Here is a 17447-nt window from a genome sequence, read left to right as displayed (position 1 = left end):
GGATCGGTCGACGTATCGACAGAAGGCTTCGGGCCGTGGACTCGGGCATCGGGCCAAGAAGAGCGGGTATTGTGCTAAGGATATCGGAGTTGCGGAGTCAACTGGCCGATTGGGCAATAGGCCGCAGGAGAGGACGATGCGCCGAAGAATCAGACGAAGCGTCGAGGGACCAATGACATGCCGGACAACTTGGTTAATTGCTTAGGATTAATTGTCTCGATCGAAGTTTTGTTTTAAGTGTGCAGGATTAACTACGATAAGAGTAAGACAAGCAGCAGGTGTTGCGCCGGAGTCAAGATCATGATCACGTTGGGAGTTCGAGAGTTCGACGGAAGTTCGGACGGTCGTCGGAGGTTCAGCGAGAACAGATCCGAGAAGTCCAGAAGCTTGCCAAGCGAAGCTCGTCGGAACTCGCCAAGTGGATCGTCGCAAAGTCCAGGAGTATGCCGGATGTCCGCAGAAGGATCACCGAGGGTTATCGGTTGATCGACGGAAGTTGGCAGGAAACTCGCCGGAAGAAGCGATTGACGCATCGGAGCAAAGCTGCAGAAGTTGTCTTAGAGTTAATCGTAGTTAGCATGATGATTAAGCATGAAAATGGGAGGTGATCCCATTAGCTTAATCTTGGGGCAATTGGGCCCCTGAAAAGATTCAAAGTGGGCCGAATGGAGTGAACCATTCGGACCCTGATTGCACCAGGAGGTGCAACCGCCCCAGCCAGGAGGTGCAACCGCCTGGGCTGTGGGGTTGGGAGGTGCAACCGCCCCAGCCAGGAGGTGCAACCGCCAGGGCTGCGAGGCTGGGAGGTGCAACCGCCCCAGCCGAGAGGTGCAACCGCCCAGAGCTCAGTCTTCGAGCTAGACTAGGCGGTGCAACCTCCTCTGCCAAGAGGTAGCACCGCCAGAGCTCAAGTTTCGAGCTCTGCCAGGCGATGCAACCACCGAGCTCAGTCTTCGAGCTCTGGCAGAGAGGTGCATCAGCCTGAGCTCAGTCTCGAGCTCTGCCAGGTGATGCAATCACCGAGCTCAGTCTTCGAGCTCTGGCAGAGAGGTGGATCAGCCTGAGCTCAGCTTGGAGCTCTGCCAGGTGATGCAACCACCGAGCTCAGTTTCGAGCTCTGCCAGGTGATGCAATCACCAAGCTCAGTCTTCGAGCTCTGCCAGGTGATGCAACCATCGAGCTCAGTCTTCGAGCTCTGGCAGAGAGAAGCAATCGCCTGAGCTCAGTCTTCGAGCTCTGCCAGGCGGTGCCACCTCTCCAGTCAAGAGGTGCAACCGCCTGATCCCAGAATTCTGGGATTTGATCGATTTGATCGTTTTGAGCTCGAATTTTGAATTGGGTTGGGGCCTATAAATACCCCACCCATTCAGCACTGAAAAGATACAGACCTACACCGAAATCTTGATCTTTTCTGTGATTCTAAGAGCTCAAAAGTGTTGTAAAGCCTTTAAGTCTCCTCCTTCTGTTCTTCAAGTTTTCAGTTGTAAAGTGAGGAGAGAAAGGTCTGTAAAGGTTGTCTCCTGAGCCTGTCAAAAGGAGAGAAATTGTAAAAGGGCAGTTTGGCCTTCGCCCATTGAAGGAAGGCACCTAGTTGACGTCGGCAACCTCATCGGTGGAGGAAGCCAAAAGTGGAGTAGGTCAAGGCTGACCGAACCACTCTAAATCTCTGGTTTGCGTTTATTTTCGAGCACTTTATCATTACTGCAAACCTCCCTCATTACTACTGCTCTCTGCGCTTTTCACGAACAAGTTCTAAGTGCTGTTCTTCCGAATCTGCATTCAGACGTAAATTCGTATTTTCATACATTACTGTTTACGTTTACGTTTGATTCTGCAGAACTGTCTTCCGTGCTTTTACGAACGAGCTTCTTTGCAGTTTACACTTACATTTTGATCCTATTGATAACTGCAAACTTTCCTCTACGATTTTACGAACGAGTTTCAGCATTTAGACGTAAAACTGCATTCAGACGTAAATCGGCTTTCCTCGCTCAATCATCAGATCTCAGTTCACGTTTACGTCTTGATTTCAACTGCATACTGCCTTCTGCGAGTATACAAACAAGTTTCGAAGTTTAGACGTAAATCTGCGTCTAGACGTAAAACTGCATTTAGACGTAAATCTGCGTTTAGACGTAAATCTGAGTTTAAGACGTAAATCTGAGTTTAGACGTAAATCTGAGTTTAGACGTAAATCTGCGTTTAGACGTAAAACTGCGTTTAGACATAAATCTGCGTTTAGACGTAAATCTGTGTTTAGACGTAAATCTGCGTTTAGACGTAAAATAGCGTTTAGACGTAAATCTGAGTTTAGACGTAAACTGCGCTTAGACGCAATCTGCGCTTAGACGCAAACTGCACTTAGATACAAACTGAGAATTTGCTTTTGCATCATAATAGTTTTTGAACGAACGCAGCTTTTGGTTTTTAATCGCTGTAAGATTTCCGCTGCACTAATTCACCCCCCCCTCTTAGTGCTCTCGATCCTAACACCCTTGCAGATTCTAAACTTGGGGTTGATCTCTTTAGGGGATCGGCCTCCTTGGAACTCTATAGGGGTTCCTCCCTCCAAGTTGCTGCTCAAAGGCTACAGAAAAGATTCATCTATTGCTTAAGAAAAGAGGAGGAATACATGGTTATTTATAGGGCTTCTAAACCCTAACTCATAATAGGACTCCTACTTAAGACTCTTACTTCTAACCAACTCCTAATAGGACTCATACTCAAGACTCCTATTCCCATGCAACTCCTAATTTTTCTCTAAGAAAAAACCTCCTAACCCTAGCTAGCCTCTTCATCTCTTTAATAGGGGTCAGCTTAAGTAGGTTTTACATGAATGTCCCTCTCAATTAGGACTCTTCTAGCTAGAGTCCTAACAGACCCGCCCTCTTCAAATCAGCCTTGTCCTCAAGGTTGCGATTCCATAAACTCAAGGAACCATGTCTTCAGCTCCTCATATGGTTCCCATGTGGTGTCTTCAAGTGGTAAATTATTCCAATGCACTAGTACTTCAGTAGAGGGACGTCGACGACGCGTCACGATCCTACGATCGAGGATGGCTTGTGGTTGAGCATGAATAACTCCATCCTCAGTGGTGTTGGGCAGTTGGATCTGGGGTGACTCGTGTTCTCCCAATTTGGGCTTCAAGCATGACACGTGGAAGACAAGATGAATTTTGGCATCCTTAGGTAATTTAAGTCTATACGCCACTGCTCCAATACACTCTGTGATCTGATAGGGCCCAAAAAATTATGGAGATAGCTTCATGGAGGCTCGAGTGTTGATGGAGAGTTGCTTGTATGGTTGTAGGCGAAGATAAACCCAATCTCCTACTGAAAATTCTCTTTCGCTTCATCGTGTGTCGGCTTGCTACTTCATTCTGGCTTGAGCTGTAGAGAGATTATCTTTTAACAGTTGTAGGAGTTTGTCCTTATCAATCAATTCTTGTTCAACCTGATCTACCTTGGTCGAGCCAATTACATACTTTGGAATCACAAGGGCCGATCGACCATACAATGCTTCATAAGGGGCACATTTTGTAGATGAATGATATGTAGTATTATACCACCATTCAGCCCAGGGAAGCAATTTTGCCCACTCTTTTGGTTGGTCATTAGCGAAACACCGAATGTACGTCTCTAAACACCTATTTACCACCTCTGTTTGGTCGTTAGTTTGTGGATGATACGCTGTGCTCATCTTGAGTTTGGTGCCTTATAACTGGAATAACTCAGTCCAAAATTTACTAGTGAAGATCCTATCACGATTACTTACAATGGACCTTGGCATCTCGTGCAGTTTAACAATATTTTCTATGAAAACTTGGGCAATACTAGCAGTAGTGTAGGGACTTCTCACAGCACAAAAATGAGCATATTTCGTAAGTCGATCAACCACCACGAGAATTGTACTTTTACCTTTGGCAGGTGGCAGCCTTTCAATGAAGTCCATGGAGATGTCAGTCCACACTAAGTCCGGTATAGGTAGTGGTTGTAGTTTCCCTGGATTTGCCACAATTTCACCCTTGTGCTATTGACATACATCACATTGTGCCACATATTCAGTAATAATTATTTTCATCCCTCTCCAATAAAAATTTTACTTCACTCTTTTGTAGGTTCTTAGGAATCCAGAGTGCCCTGCTGAAGGTATGGAGCGCATTTCATGCAGGATGATTGTGATACAAGGGGAGTCAGGTATAAGCACAATACGACCTTTGTAGCGTCGATCCCTCGAATCCCAAGTGTAGTGGGCTATTGCACTTGGATCCTCCTCCAATTTTTTTATAATGTTATTGATCTCTGGATCCTTCTTCCATTCTTCCCTAATGTCCACGAGGAGACTAGTGGTAGGAAGGGAGATGGCTGAAACCTTAGCTTGCTCATGTAGCCGTGAGAATGCATCTGCAACAACATTTTCTCTCTTTTTGTAAATAATTTCATAATCAAATCCAAGAAGTTTAGTTACCCATTTTTGTTGCTCAGGGGATGATAACTTTTGCTCCAAAAAATACTTGAGGCTTTTATGGTCGGTTTTAATTTGAAATCACCGGCCGATCAGATAGGGTCTCCACCTCATTACTGCGTGTACAATGGCGAGCATCTCCTTATCATATACTGACATGTTTTGATGGGAGGGAGATAATGCTTTGCTAGTTTATACGAGTGGTCGATCATCTTGCATGATAACGGCTCCAATTCCGACTCCAGATGCGTCGGTCTCAATGATGAAGGGTCGGCTGAAATCTGGTAGTGCTAGCACCGGCGTTGTTGTCATGGCTACCTTAAGTTTGTCGAAGGCAGCAGAGGCTTTGTCCGACCATTGAAAAACATCTGTTTTCAGTAGAGAAGTGAGTGGTGTACTGATCTTCCCATAGTCCTTAACAAATTTTTGGTAGTAGCCTGTTAGTCCTTAACAAATTTCACGTTTGTAGGTTTCGGCCAGCCTTACATTGTCTCAATTTTTGTTGGGTCTACCGCCACTCCTTCTTCTGATATTATGTGCCCAAGGTACTCTACTTTTTGCTGGAGAAAGCTACACTTTGGTTGCTTAACAAAAAGAGTATTCTCCCGAAGGATCATCAGAACAATCCGTAAATGCTGAAAATGAGTCTCAAGAGAAGGGCTATAAATGAGAATATCATCGAAAAATACTAGCACAAATTTACGAAGAAAGCTTCGAAAAATATCGTTCATGAGACTTTGAAAGGTTGAAGGAGCAGTAGTGAGTCCAAAAGGTATTACCAAGAATTCATAATGACCATCATGTGTGCGGAATGCAGTTTTTGGAATGTCATCTTCACATACCCGAATTTGGTGGTAACCGGATCGGAGGTCCAACTTCGTGAAGACTCGAGCTCCTTTTAATTCATCAAGAAGTTCATCCACCACTGGTATTAGGTAATTGTCCTTGATGGTGATGCAATTCAAAGCTCGGTAGTCGATGCACATCCGCCAAGTTCCGTCCTTCTTGCGTACAAGTAGTACTGGTGAGGAATAGGGGCTACAACTTGGCCGAATCATCCCTGTTTCAAGCATCTCCTTTACGATCTTTTCAATTTTATCTTTTTGGAGGTGAGGATATCTGTATGGTCGAGTGTTCACTGGTGGCTTGCCCGGAAGGATTGGAATTCGATGGTCATGTTGTCAAGAAGGAGGAAGACCGCATGGTTCAGCAAAAATGTCGACAAATTCAGTAAGCAATTGGGCAAGATTTTGATCTTCAATTTCTATTTTCTTCCCCTTTGGTTGCTGCTAGAGGTGCATCAAAAAGCCACCATTTACCTTGTGTAAAACTTTCTCCATTCATTGGGTCGAAATAGTGGTAATGTTGCTTCCGCGCTTCCCGCGTAGGATGATCTATTTGCCCTTATAGTAGAATTTTATAATTAATTTAAAAAAGTTCCAAGAGATATCACCTAGTGTACTCAGTCATTCTATACCAAGCACTGCCTCATAGTCATCAAGTGGTAGGAGGAAGAAATCGGAGATAATTTCTTGGTCTTACAGTAATAGTTTCACCTGCGGGCATCTTTGGTCGCACTTTAGGATTCTGCCGTCAGCCACCTTTACATCGAACTTGCTGCAACCTTCAATATGCAGTGCCATCCGAGCAGCAACCTTACTATTCAGGAAGTTATTAGTGCTGCCCGTGTTGATGAGAATAGTAATCGACTGTTGTTTAAGAAGGCCTCCAACTTTCATCGTTTGTAGGTTTGAGTAGCCGGCTAGTGCGTGTACCGTAATGTCGGTCGGTTGTGGCTCTTCTTCCATATCTTCTATTTCATATTCAAGGCTCTCTTCTGGATGTTCAATGACCTCTTCTTCTACTAGTTCAATCATAAGAAGTCTCCCTTTTCTACAGCGATGCTCGTGGCTCCACGGCTCGTCGTAATGCCAACATAACCCCTTCGCAGATCGCTCCTGAAGTTCTTCTCTTGTTAACCTTTTCGGTGCAGGGACTCAGTTGATAGTAGGGGGGGCTGAGGGCTTTAGTACTGTAGGTCGAGGAGTGATCCTAGTCCTCTGGGCTTCATGGTTCAATCGCTCCTCTTGAAGTCGTGCGAAAGAGATGGCTGCCATAAGCGTGTATGGTTGTCGCGCCTTAACTTCTCCCCGGATCTCCGACTTTAAGCCCTCAATAAAGGTCCCCAATAGCTATTTTTCAGACCAATCATGAGTTTGATTAGATAACATTTTAAACCTAGTTTGGTACTCCTGAATGGTGGAGGTTTGTCAGATCTTTGCTAGTTGTCCATCAATGTTCTCGTAATAAGTTGGTCCGAAGCGGATCAGTAGTCCTTCTTTGAATTATCGCCATGAAAGGACTCCATAAATGTGTTCAAACCAGTCAAACCATTGTATGGCATCCCCTTCAAGATGTATAGCTACAATTTCCACCATGGATGCATCCGTAGTTTTATGGTACCGAAAATATCGCTCCGTGCGCGAGATCCAACCAATTGGGTCTCCTTCTTCCCATCTAGGGAAGTCCACTCTTATGCGCGAATAGTTGGGGTCGGTCATAGAGCCTCCCCTCTCTTGGAAGTCATCTCTTTGGGCATGATGTGATTGGTTAGAGCTCTCTCCTTGATGTGATTTCTTCGGGCTTGGTGGTCGGCCCAAACTGAATTCGGTAAGGAGAGTCCGAATCTTATCCTCCATTCGTGCCTCAAAGGCTTCAAATTTAGCATTAATTGCCTCCTCAGATGCTTAGTGGATTGGTAGATGTAGGCTGCGGTTTAGGTTTATTTTGTGGCTTTTTGGGTGCAGTTTGAGGGTGTGGTTTGGTGGAGTTTTAGGGCTGTGGATGAAAGTTTTCGATCTGTGGTGGATGGTAGCAAAGGTTTGATAGAAATCAGTGAAAGTTTGTTGTAGAATTGTGTTGTCTTGTAAGAGCAGAATTGTCGTCGAAGAAACAACGGTTTTTCAACGAAATCTCCACCAAAAATTTGAGAGATTTGAGGAGGGAATTGACAGTAATATCTTAGTTTATATGACAGAGAAAATATAGTATCAAGATCAAGCAAACAGTGCTATGCAGCTGAAATTCTGCAATGTATCTTTCGTTGTAGAGATGAAAACTTTGTGACGAAAAGTTTATGCAGCAATATAGGAACAATTTTTTTTTTTTTTGGATTTTCGGATAGGGATAACTAAATTGTAGCAGCAGTAAGGTAGGAAACCAGAACTTGTTGCAATTCACGGGATGATCCGCGGTGGTGGAGATGATGGCAAAATTTGGCGACGATCTTTTAAGCAATTGTGGGAATTGCTTTGGGCGGCTGTGGAGGGCTGATGGATGGCTATGGAAGGGCAGCGAGATGCTAAGAACGCTGCTCTGATACCAGGTGTTAGAACCCTTGCAGATTCTAAACTTGGGGTTGATCTCTTTAGGGCATCGGCTTTCTTGGAACTCTATAGGGGTTCCTCCGTCCAAGTTGCTGCTCAAAGGCTGCAGAAAAGATTCATCTATTGCTTAAGAAAAGAGGAGGAATACATGGCTATTTATAGGGCTTCTAAACCCTAACTCCTATTAGGACTCCTACTTAAGACTCTTACTTCTAACCAACTCCTAATAGGACTCCTACTCAAGACTCCTATTCCCTTACAACTCCTAATTCTTCTCTAAGAAAAAACCTCCTAACTCTAGCCGGCCTCTTCAACTCTTTAATAGGGGTCGGCTTAGGTAGGTTTTACATGAATGTCCCTCTCAATTAGGATTCTTCTAGCTAGAGTCCTAACATTTTGCTATAGATTTTCAAACACAATCATGAAGATAAAACATGCTCATGATCATGAAAATTTTTGTATCCAAAACACATAATTTCCAACATGTTATTAAGGCATGTAATAGTGTAAAATTCTCATTATAACAATTAAGTGAATGAATTAAGAAAGTCGGAAAAATGAGTTCATGCATTCGGACAAATCAACATTCTTAATTCTCTTTTAATGAAATCAAATTATTCTTCACTTAGAGGCTTTGTAAAAATATCAGCTAGTTAATATTTAGTATCAATGAACTCTATAATTACATCATGATTAGTGACATGATCTCGTATAAAGTGATGTCTTATATCAATATGTTTTGTTCTTGAGTATTGAATGAGATTCTTTGTTAAACATATTGCACTTGTATTATCGCATTTAATGGGAATATTTTTAAGATGAACTTTATAATTTTCTAAGGTATTTTTCATCCATACAACTTGTGCACAGCATGCACTAGCTACAATATACTCAGCTTCAGTTGTTGATAGTGCAACCTAGTTTTGTTTCTTAGATGACCAGGAGACAAGGGCATGTCCCAAAAATTGATATGTTCCTGATGTGCTTTTTCTATCTAGTCTACACCTACCAAAATCCGCATCAGCATAAGCAATTAACTCAAAATTCTCAATTTTTGGATACCATAATCCTAGATTTGTGGTACCTTTAAGATATATAAGTATTTTTTTAACTACTTTGAGATGAGATATCTTAGTGTTCGATTGAAACCTAGCACAAAGTTCTACACTAAACATGATATCTGGTCTAGTTGTAGTGAGGTAAAGTAAACTTCCATCATACTCCTATAAGTTTTTTTATCGAAGTTTTCTCCACTTTCATCAACTTCTAACTTAGTGGAGGCGCTCATAAGAGTGTTGATAGCTTTTGAGCTATCCATATTAAATTTTTTTAGCAAATCTAAAGCATATTTAGTTTGACTAATAAAGATGTCATTGCTTAGTTGCTTAATTTGTAAGCCTAAGAAGAAGATTAATTCTCCCATCAAACTCATTTCAAATTCAAGATTCATAGTTTTAGCAAAAGATTCACAAAGAGATTCATTCATAGAACCGAAGATAATATCATCAACATAAATCTGAATAATGAGAAAATTATTTTCAAAATTCTTGATAAACAATGTAGTATCGATCTTGCCTTTTGTGAAATTATTTTCAATAAGAAAAGAACTAAGTCTCTCAAACCAAGCCCTTGGGGCTTGTTTTAAACCATAAAGAGCTTTAGTTAATTTAAACATATGATTAGGGAGGCTATTATTTTCAAATTTGAGAGGTTGTTCAACATAAACTTCTTCGGAAATAAAGCCATTAAGAAAAAAGCTTTTAACATCCATTTGAAATAACTTATAATTCTTATTACTAGCATAGGCAAGGAGCATCCTTATGACTTCTAATCGAGCTATAGGAGCGAAGTTTTCTTCGTAATCGATATCTTCTTCTTAGTTGAAACCTTTGGCCACTAATCTAGCCTTGTTTCTAACCATGATACAATATTCATCTTGTTTGTTTCTAAAGACTCATTTAGTACCAATAACTAAATGGTCATTTGTTCTAGAAATAAGCTTCCACACCTCATTTCTCTCAAATTGATTTAACTCATCTTGCATTGTGAGAATCCATGAATCATTTTTCATGGCTTCGTCAATACATTTAGGTTTAATTTGGCAGAGAAAAGCGGCGTTGGCACAAAATAATTTAAGAGAAGAACATGTTTGAACCCCCTTAGATGTGTCTCCTAAGATTAGCTCATTAGGACGAGCATCTATATACTTCCAATCCTTGGGTAAGGATGTTTCGGAAGTGGATGCATCCAAGTTGCTAGTTGGAGAAGGGGTTTCATTTAAATTAAAATTAACATCATCATCAAAATCATTTTTCTTGATTTCAAAAATCTCATTGAATACGACATGAATGGATTCTTCTATAAGTAAAGTTCTTTTATTAAAGATACGAAAAGCTTTTGAACCGAAGAATAACTAAGAAAAATTCCTTCATCGGATTTAGCATCAAATTTTCCTAAGGCATCTTTTTCATCCAAGATAAAACACTTACACCCAAAAACTTTAAAATATAAAACATTAGGTTTTTTATTATTCTACAACTCATAGGGAGTTTTGGTGAGTAAGGGTCTTACTACAACTCTATTCAAAATATAGCATATAGTGTTTACGGCTTCGGCCCAAAAATATTTGGGTAGGCTATGTTCATTCAACATGGTTATTGTCATTTCTTGTAAATTTCTATTCTTTCTTTCTACTACTCCATTTTGTTGAGGATTTCTTGGAGTAGAGAAGTTGTGGTTGTATCCATTAGATTCACAAAATTCTTGAAAATCCAAGTTTTGAAATTCACCATCATGATTACTTCAAATTGATGAAATCATAAAACCCTTTTCATTTTTAACAAGTTTACAAAACTTGGTGAAATATCTAAAGCATTTATTTTTGTGTTTCAAGAAATAAGTCCATGTGTATCTACTATAGTCATCTACAATAACAAAGGCGTATTTGCTACCTCCTAGGCTTGATGTAGAGATTGGTCCGAACAAGTCCATATGGATCAATTGCAAGGACCTAGAGGTGCTTATTTGATTCTTAGATTTGAAACTAACTTTAATTTGTTTTCCTAGTTCACAAGCATCACACAAATTATCTTTGATAAACTTGATATGAGGAATTCCTCTTACAAGTTCTTTGTATGATATTTGAGTGATTAGTTTCATGCTAGCATGACCTAATCTCCTATGCCAAAGCCAAGCATCTTCAATCAAAATCGAGAAACACATTTCATTACAAAGATCATTGATGTCAATGATGTGTACGTTATTTTGTTTTAATGCAATCATAGATGTGTTTTTGTGTGGTTTTTCAATGATACAAGCATTAGATTCGAATTTGACAATATATCCTTTATCACATAGTTGACTAATGCTTAAGAGGTTATGTTTTAAACCATCAACTAACAAAACATCTTCAATAAAGAAGTTGGATTTGTTACCTATGGTTTCTTTACCAATGATTTTACCCTTGTTGTTGTCTCCGAAGGTGACATAGCCTTTCGTCTATGCCAGTGAGCTTAGAGAATTGAGATGGATCTCCAATCATATGCCTTGAGCATCCACTATCGAGGTACCATCTTTTGCTCCTAGCTTGTAATGATATATGTTTCTATAAGAAATGATGATTTTTAGGTACCCATTTACTTTTGGGTGTCTCAAAAACTAATCTAAATTGTTTATCATGTTGCATAGAATTTATCATGGTTCCTTTAGGAACCCAAATTAGTTTGTTTGGACTAACTTTCTTGAATGAACAATGATAAGTTCTATGTCCATGTTTGCAACAAAAGTTGCATTTGCTTTGGTGCCGAACATATAAGATAGGGCCTTTAATGAAGGTGGTTGGATTTTTGTGAGGACTTCTCACAAATCCGATTCCACTTCTTTTACCTTATTTGTAAAGATCATATTCAAAGACTTGCTACCAACCTCGAATTTCATCAAGGTGTCCTTAAGTAGCAAGTTCTCCTTTTGAAGAGTTTCTAGATCATGACATTTTATATATGGAGCTAAACTATTATGATATTAAGTTTTTAATTTATCGAAATTACTAATAAGACTATCATGCTCCTTTTTTAACCATTTATATTTTCTACTAATTATTTTGCATTCATCAAATAAGTCATGGAAAGCATTTAATAATTCATCAAATGATAAATCTGCATCAATTAAATTCATTACCTCCACTCCGATGGCCATTAGGGTATAGTGAGCAACTTGCTCAGTGTTGGACTCCTCTTCTTCAGATGCACTTGAGTCATCTCACATTGCTTTGAGCGCCTTCTTCTTTAGTGTTCTCTTCTTGGTTTGGGAACAATCACTTTTGTAGTGTCTCGGCTTCTTGCGTTCATAGCAAATAACTCGTTCCTTCTTGGGTTCAAATTTATTTTTTGTGTCATTTTTAAACTTGTTTCTTTTAATTAATTTTTTAAATTTCCTTGTTAGAAGTGCCAAGTCATTATCATAGTCCTCATCACTTGGAGTTTTCTCTCAAGTGATCTTCTAAAGTTTTAGGTGCCATATCCTTCCTATTCTTTGGAAGGATGTCTTCTTGCTCTTTATGAGCTCTACAAGTCATTTCGTAGGTCATTAATGACCCAATTAATTCTTCAAGAGGGAAGTTGTTTAAATCTTTAGTCTCTTGAATAGCAGTGACTTTAGGGTCCCAACTCTTTAGAAGGGATCTTAGAATCTTATTCACGAGCTCAAAATCCGAAAAACTTTTACCGAGTCCTTTTAGACCGTTAACGACATCCGTGAAACGAGTGTACATGTCGCCTATGGTCTTGCTCGGTTTCATTCAAAAAAGTTCAAAAGAATGTATTAAAAGATTGATTTTTTACTCTTTCACTCTACTCGTGCCTTCGTGAGTCACTACGAGTGTGTGCCAAATATCAAATGTAGTTTCACAAACTGAAACACAATTGAACTCGTTTTTATCAAGCACACAAAATAAGGCATTCATAGCCTTTGCATTAAGAGCAAAAGTCTTCTTCTCCAATTCATTCCAAACGATCATTGGAAGAGAAGACTTTGAAAATCTATTTTCAACAAAATTCCAAAGTTCAAAATCCATGAAAATAAGGAAGATCCTCATTCGGGTCTTCCAGTAGGTGTAGTCCATCCCATTAAACATGGGTGTACGTGTAATAGAGTGGCCCTCTTGGTTTCCGGCGTATGTCATCTCTCTTGGGTTTTAATCCGATTGAGAGTTAAACCCGCTCTGAGACTAATTGTCAGGATCAAGAGCACTAAGAGGTGGGGGGGGTGTGAATTAGTGCAGCGGAAAACTTTCGACGATTTAAAACGACGTTCGTACGATAAAAACACTTTCAATGAAAAATCATTTCAAAAAAAATTTCAACTTCAGATTAAGCGAAGTACAATTGAAGAAAAGCAATAGATGCAGTTTGTAGTTAAGATAGAGAGCAGAATGTAAATGTAAACCGAGATTTAGAGTGGTTCGGTCAATCTTGACCTACATCCACTTTTGGCTTCCTCCTTCGATGAGGTCACCGATGTCCACTAGAGGCTTTCCTTCAATAGGCGAAGGCCAACCACCCTTTTATGGCTTTACTCCTTTTGACGGGCTTAGGAGACAACCCTTATAGATTTTCACTCCTCTCTTGAATGATCAAAACTTAGATGAAAAGAGGGAGAAGAACTTTTGGCCTTTTACAACACTTTTGAGCTCTCAAATTCTCAGAATAAGATCAAGATTTTGGTGCTCTTTCATGTAGGAAAGGGTGGGGTTTATATAGGCCCCAACTGGTTTGAATTTGGAGTTCAAAAGTGTCCATTCCCGAATTTTTCGGGTCCTGGCGGTACCATTGCCATAACTAGGTGGTTCTACCGCCTATCATCTGTCACTGAGCGGTACTACCACTCAATCTGGGCGGTACTATCGCCTGACATCGCTCGGAGACCGAGCTCAGGCAGTACCATCGCTTGACAAGGGCGGTACCATTGCTGGCAGTAATAACTGTCGATGGTACCACCGCCTGACATGGGCGGTACTATCGCCCAAAATTCCTAGGAGATCAAGTCTCTTGGGCGGTGCCACCGCCGGCCCTGGCGGTGCCACCACCTAGTAGGAATTCTAGGTCCGAATGGACTGATCCATTCGGCCTAATTTGGGCCTGCCAAGGGCCCAATTTGGGCCTGCCAGATTATGTTAATGGGATCACCTCCCAATCCTAACTTAATCTATATGCTAACTATGACATTTAAGACATCAATACTGCAGATCATGTTTCGGTGCGTCAATCGCTTCTTCCGGCGAACTTCCGACGAACTTCTGACGAACCCTCGACGATGCTCCAGCGGAATTCCAGCAAACTCCCGGACTTGCAACGATCCACTTGGCGAGTTCCGATGAGCTTCTTTGGCAAGCTCCTGGACTTCTCGGATTTGTTCCCGCAGAACCTCCGACGACCGTCCGGACTTCCGTCGAACTCTCGAATCCCCAATGTGATCATGGTCTTGACTCCGGCACAACTCTTGCTCCATGTCTTACTTCTATTGTAGTTAATCCTGCACACTTATTTCAACATATGGATTACATAACAAATGATAATTGACTTCATCATCAAAATCCGAGATTCAATAGGAGCTTGCTAGAGAAGCTCATCGGAACTTGCCAAGATGATCGTCGTGAAGTCCAGGAGCTTGCCTGGAGTCCGCCGGAACATTGTCGAGAGATCTTGGATGTTCCCCAGAAGATCGTCGGAAGAAACCAAGACATAGGGACTTGTTTAGCTTAGGAAATGTCTTAAATTTCATAGTTAGCATGCAATTGGGATTAGAATTGGACCAATCTGATTAGGGGTCAGTTGGGCCCATGTAAGGACTGTGTTGGGCCCAATGAGAGGCCCAAACAGTGTCCCAAGAAGTGATACCATTGTGGCACAATCTAGGCAGTGGTATCGCCCAACACAACCTCCTAAACGGTGGTACCGCCTAGCGCAGTGTCAGTGTCAGACCGACACTAGCGGTGATACCGCCCAACGTAGGTGGTGGTACCGCCCGTGCTCGGGAAACCCAGGATGAGATGTTTTTAGGCTCCAAGTTTGAATCAACTTGAAGCCTATAAATACCCCTCTCATCCCTAGTTAAAAAACATAAGCACAGAGAATTTAAAAGTGAGAAAATGCTATTACAATCTCTTGAGAAATTCCCTCCTCCACTCTAAGTTTAGAATTCAATAAGAGAGGAGTGAGTGCTTGTAAGGGTTGTCTCCTAAACCCAGAAAAAGGAGAAGAGGGGTGTAAAAGGTGGTTGGTCTTCACCTATTGAAGGAAGACCAATAGTGGATGCCGGTGGCCTCGATGGAAGAGGAACCGGCGGAGTGGATGTGGGTTACGGCGACCGAACCACTAAAAATATGGTTTACGTTTTATTTGTGCAATTTACTTTAACTGCAAACCTCCTTACTAACTTTACATCCACTATGCTTTTCCGTATGCTTTCAAGTTATCTTTCCAAGATCGATTTTTAACGAACGAAAGAATTTTTAGAACTGACGTATTTTACCGCTGCACCTCTTAGTGTCGACCTCTGTTCCTAACAAATAGGAGCTATGAAGCTCAGGACCCGACAATGGCATTATATCTGATGGAAGCAAAATGGCTCGCCCGTCGATTCAACCGCCTCTCGGTCACTAGAGTACCTCGGGCACAGAACAAGCAGGCCGATGCGTTGGCCAGATCGGCCTCTGCTCACAGCCTGGTCATAACCTCGGCAACTAAATCCATGATGGCACTGATAATACCAACTCAGGGCGCCGCCGAAACAGAGGTCTCGCTGAATTGGATGGAAGAAATCCTCCGCTTCAAGGAGGACAGGACGCAGCCCGATGACTCGACGGTCGCAAGACAATTAAGGCGAACCTAAGCCTGGTACTACATGGTCGGTGGAAAGCTGTACCGCAAGGCTTTCTCTCAACCTCTCTTGTGCTATCTCGTGCCATCAGAAGCTAAAATGATCCTCGCCGAACTCCATGAGGGGATTTGTGGGGAGCACATCGGGGGATGAACCTTGGCCTTCAAGACCCTTAGATAAGGGTACTACTCGCCGACCATGTGCCAGGACGCCATATCATATGTGCAATGGTGTCAACAGTGTCAAAGGCATGCCAGGCTGCAACACCAGCCGGCAGTGTCTCTTACCCCTATGGATGTAGCCTGGCCCTTTGCCTAATGGGGACTTGACCTCCTCGAGCCTTTTCCTCCAGCTTCGAGACAACGATGCTTCCTTATAGTCGGGGTCGACTAGTTCACGAAGTAGGTTGAAGCTGAACCCTTAGCCTCCATCACTGAGAAGCAAGTTCAAAGCTTCACATGGAAGAACATTATTACCCGATTTGAAATCCCGAGGGCTATCATCATCGACAATGGAGCTCAATTCAACAACACTAAGTTAAAGGCCTATTGCTAGTCGTATGGGATACAATTGAGGTTCAGTTCAGTCATGCACCCCCAAACCAACGGCCAGGCCAAAGTAATGAATTGGGCGATCCTGGAAGGCCTCAAGAAGAGGGTCTCGGGTGTGCACGGAGCATGGGTGGACGAGCTCCCTAGCGTACTATGGGCAATGCGAACGACTCCCAAAATCACCTCGGGGGAGTCTCCGTTTAGCCTGGCATTTGGGACCGAAGCAATCCTCCCACCTGAAATGGTGTTCCCGAGCTTGCACACCACCGTCTATGAGCAAGACAACTTCAAGGAGGGCCTATGAGCAAACCTAGACCTCCTTGAAGAAAGAAGAGCCAAGGCAGATCTGCATACCTTGGCATACAAAAAGGCTACGGCTCAGATGTACAACCGCAAAGTTCACCCATGACTGATCAAGGTCAAAGACCTCATCCTTCGAAAAGCTGAGGTGAGCGACCCGACCCGAGCAAGGGGAAAACTCATGCCAAACTGGGAAGGCCCTTATCAGGTCTACGATGTGGTCCGAGAAGGGACCTACTGCTTCGAGACTATTGAGGGAAACCTTCTGCCAAGGACATGGAATACGGCAAATTTAAAGAAATTCTATCCGTAAAGACAAAAGGTCAAGGTGCTGAAAGACATGTTTCATTGATCAAAAGAAGCATACACATCCACGAGTCGGCAATATAAGAATTCAGGATGCCAAAACGATAGTTTTTCATTGATGAGAAGAAATACACATTGTGTTTGGGTAATACAATCTCAAATTTTGACTCAACCAAAGCAAAAAAAAGAGAAAATATAGCTCTCAACTCAGAGGAGGAGTCTCGAGCCCGTCGTCAAAAGGGACGCTCGCCGGCATATCGACGTTTTGATCCTCAGGTTGGTCGACAAATGGGTCTGGGTACCCAGCTCGAAAACAAGCGTAAGCCAACCGATACCCGAACTCGTATGTCACTCGACCCGACCTCACCAAGCCGTGCTCAAACCCAGGGGATGACTTGTATTCAGCAATCGCCCCCTTTGTCTTCTCAGGTAGCACCAATCGCTCCTCCTTTAGAAACTCCTTGACAGTCCAAGCAGAAGATCTGGCAGATTCGACGTCCTAGGAGAGGGTCTGCAGCTCATCATCGAGCGTCCGAACATGCGCTCAACTTTCCTCCAGCTCGGC

The sequence above is a fragment of the Musa acuminata genome, chromosome BXJ3-4 (assembly GCF_036884655.1).
Source record: "Musa acuminata AAA Group cultivar baxijiao chromosome BXJ3-4, Cavendish_Baxijiao_AAA, whole genome shotgun sequence".
In the NCBI taxonomy this organism is placed as follows: domain Eukaryota; kingdom Viridiplantae; phylum Streptophyta; class Magnoliopsida; order Zingiberales; family Musaceae; genus Musa; species Musa acuminata.
This window is presented reverse-complemented; position numbering follows the sequence as displayed.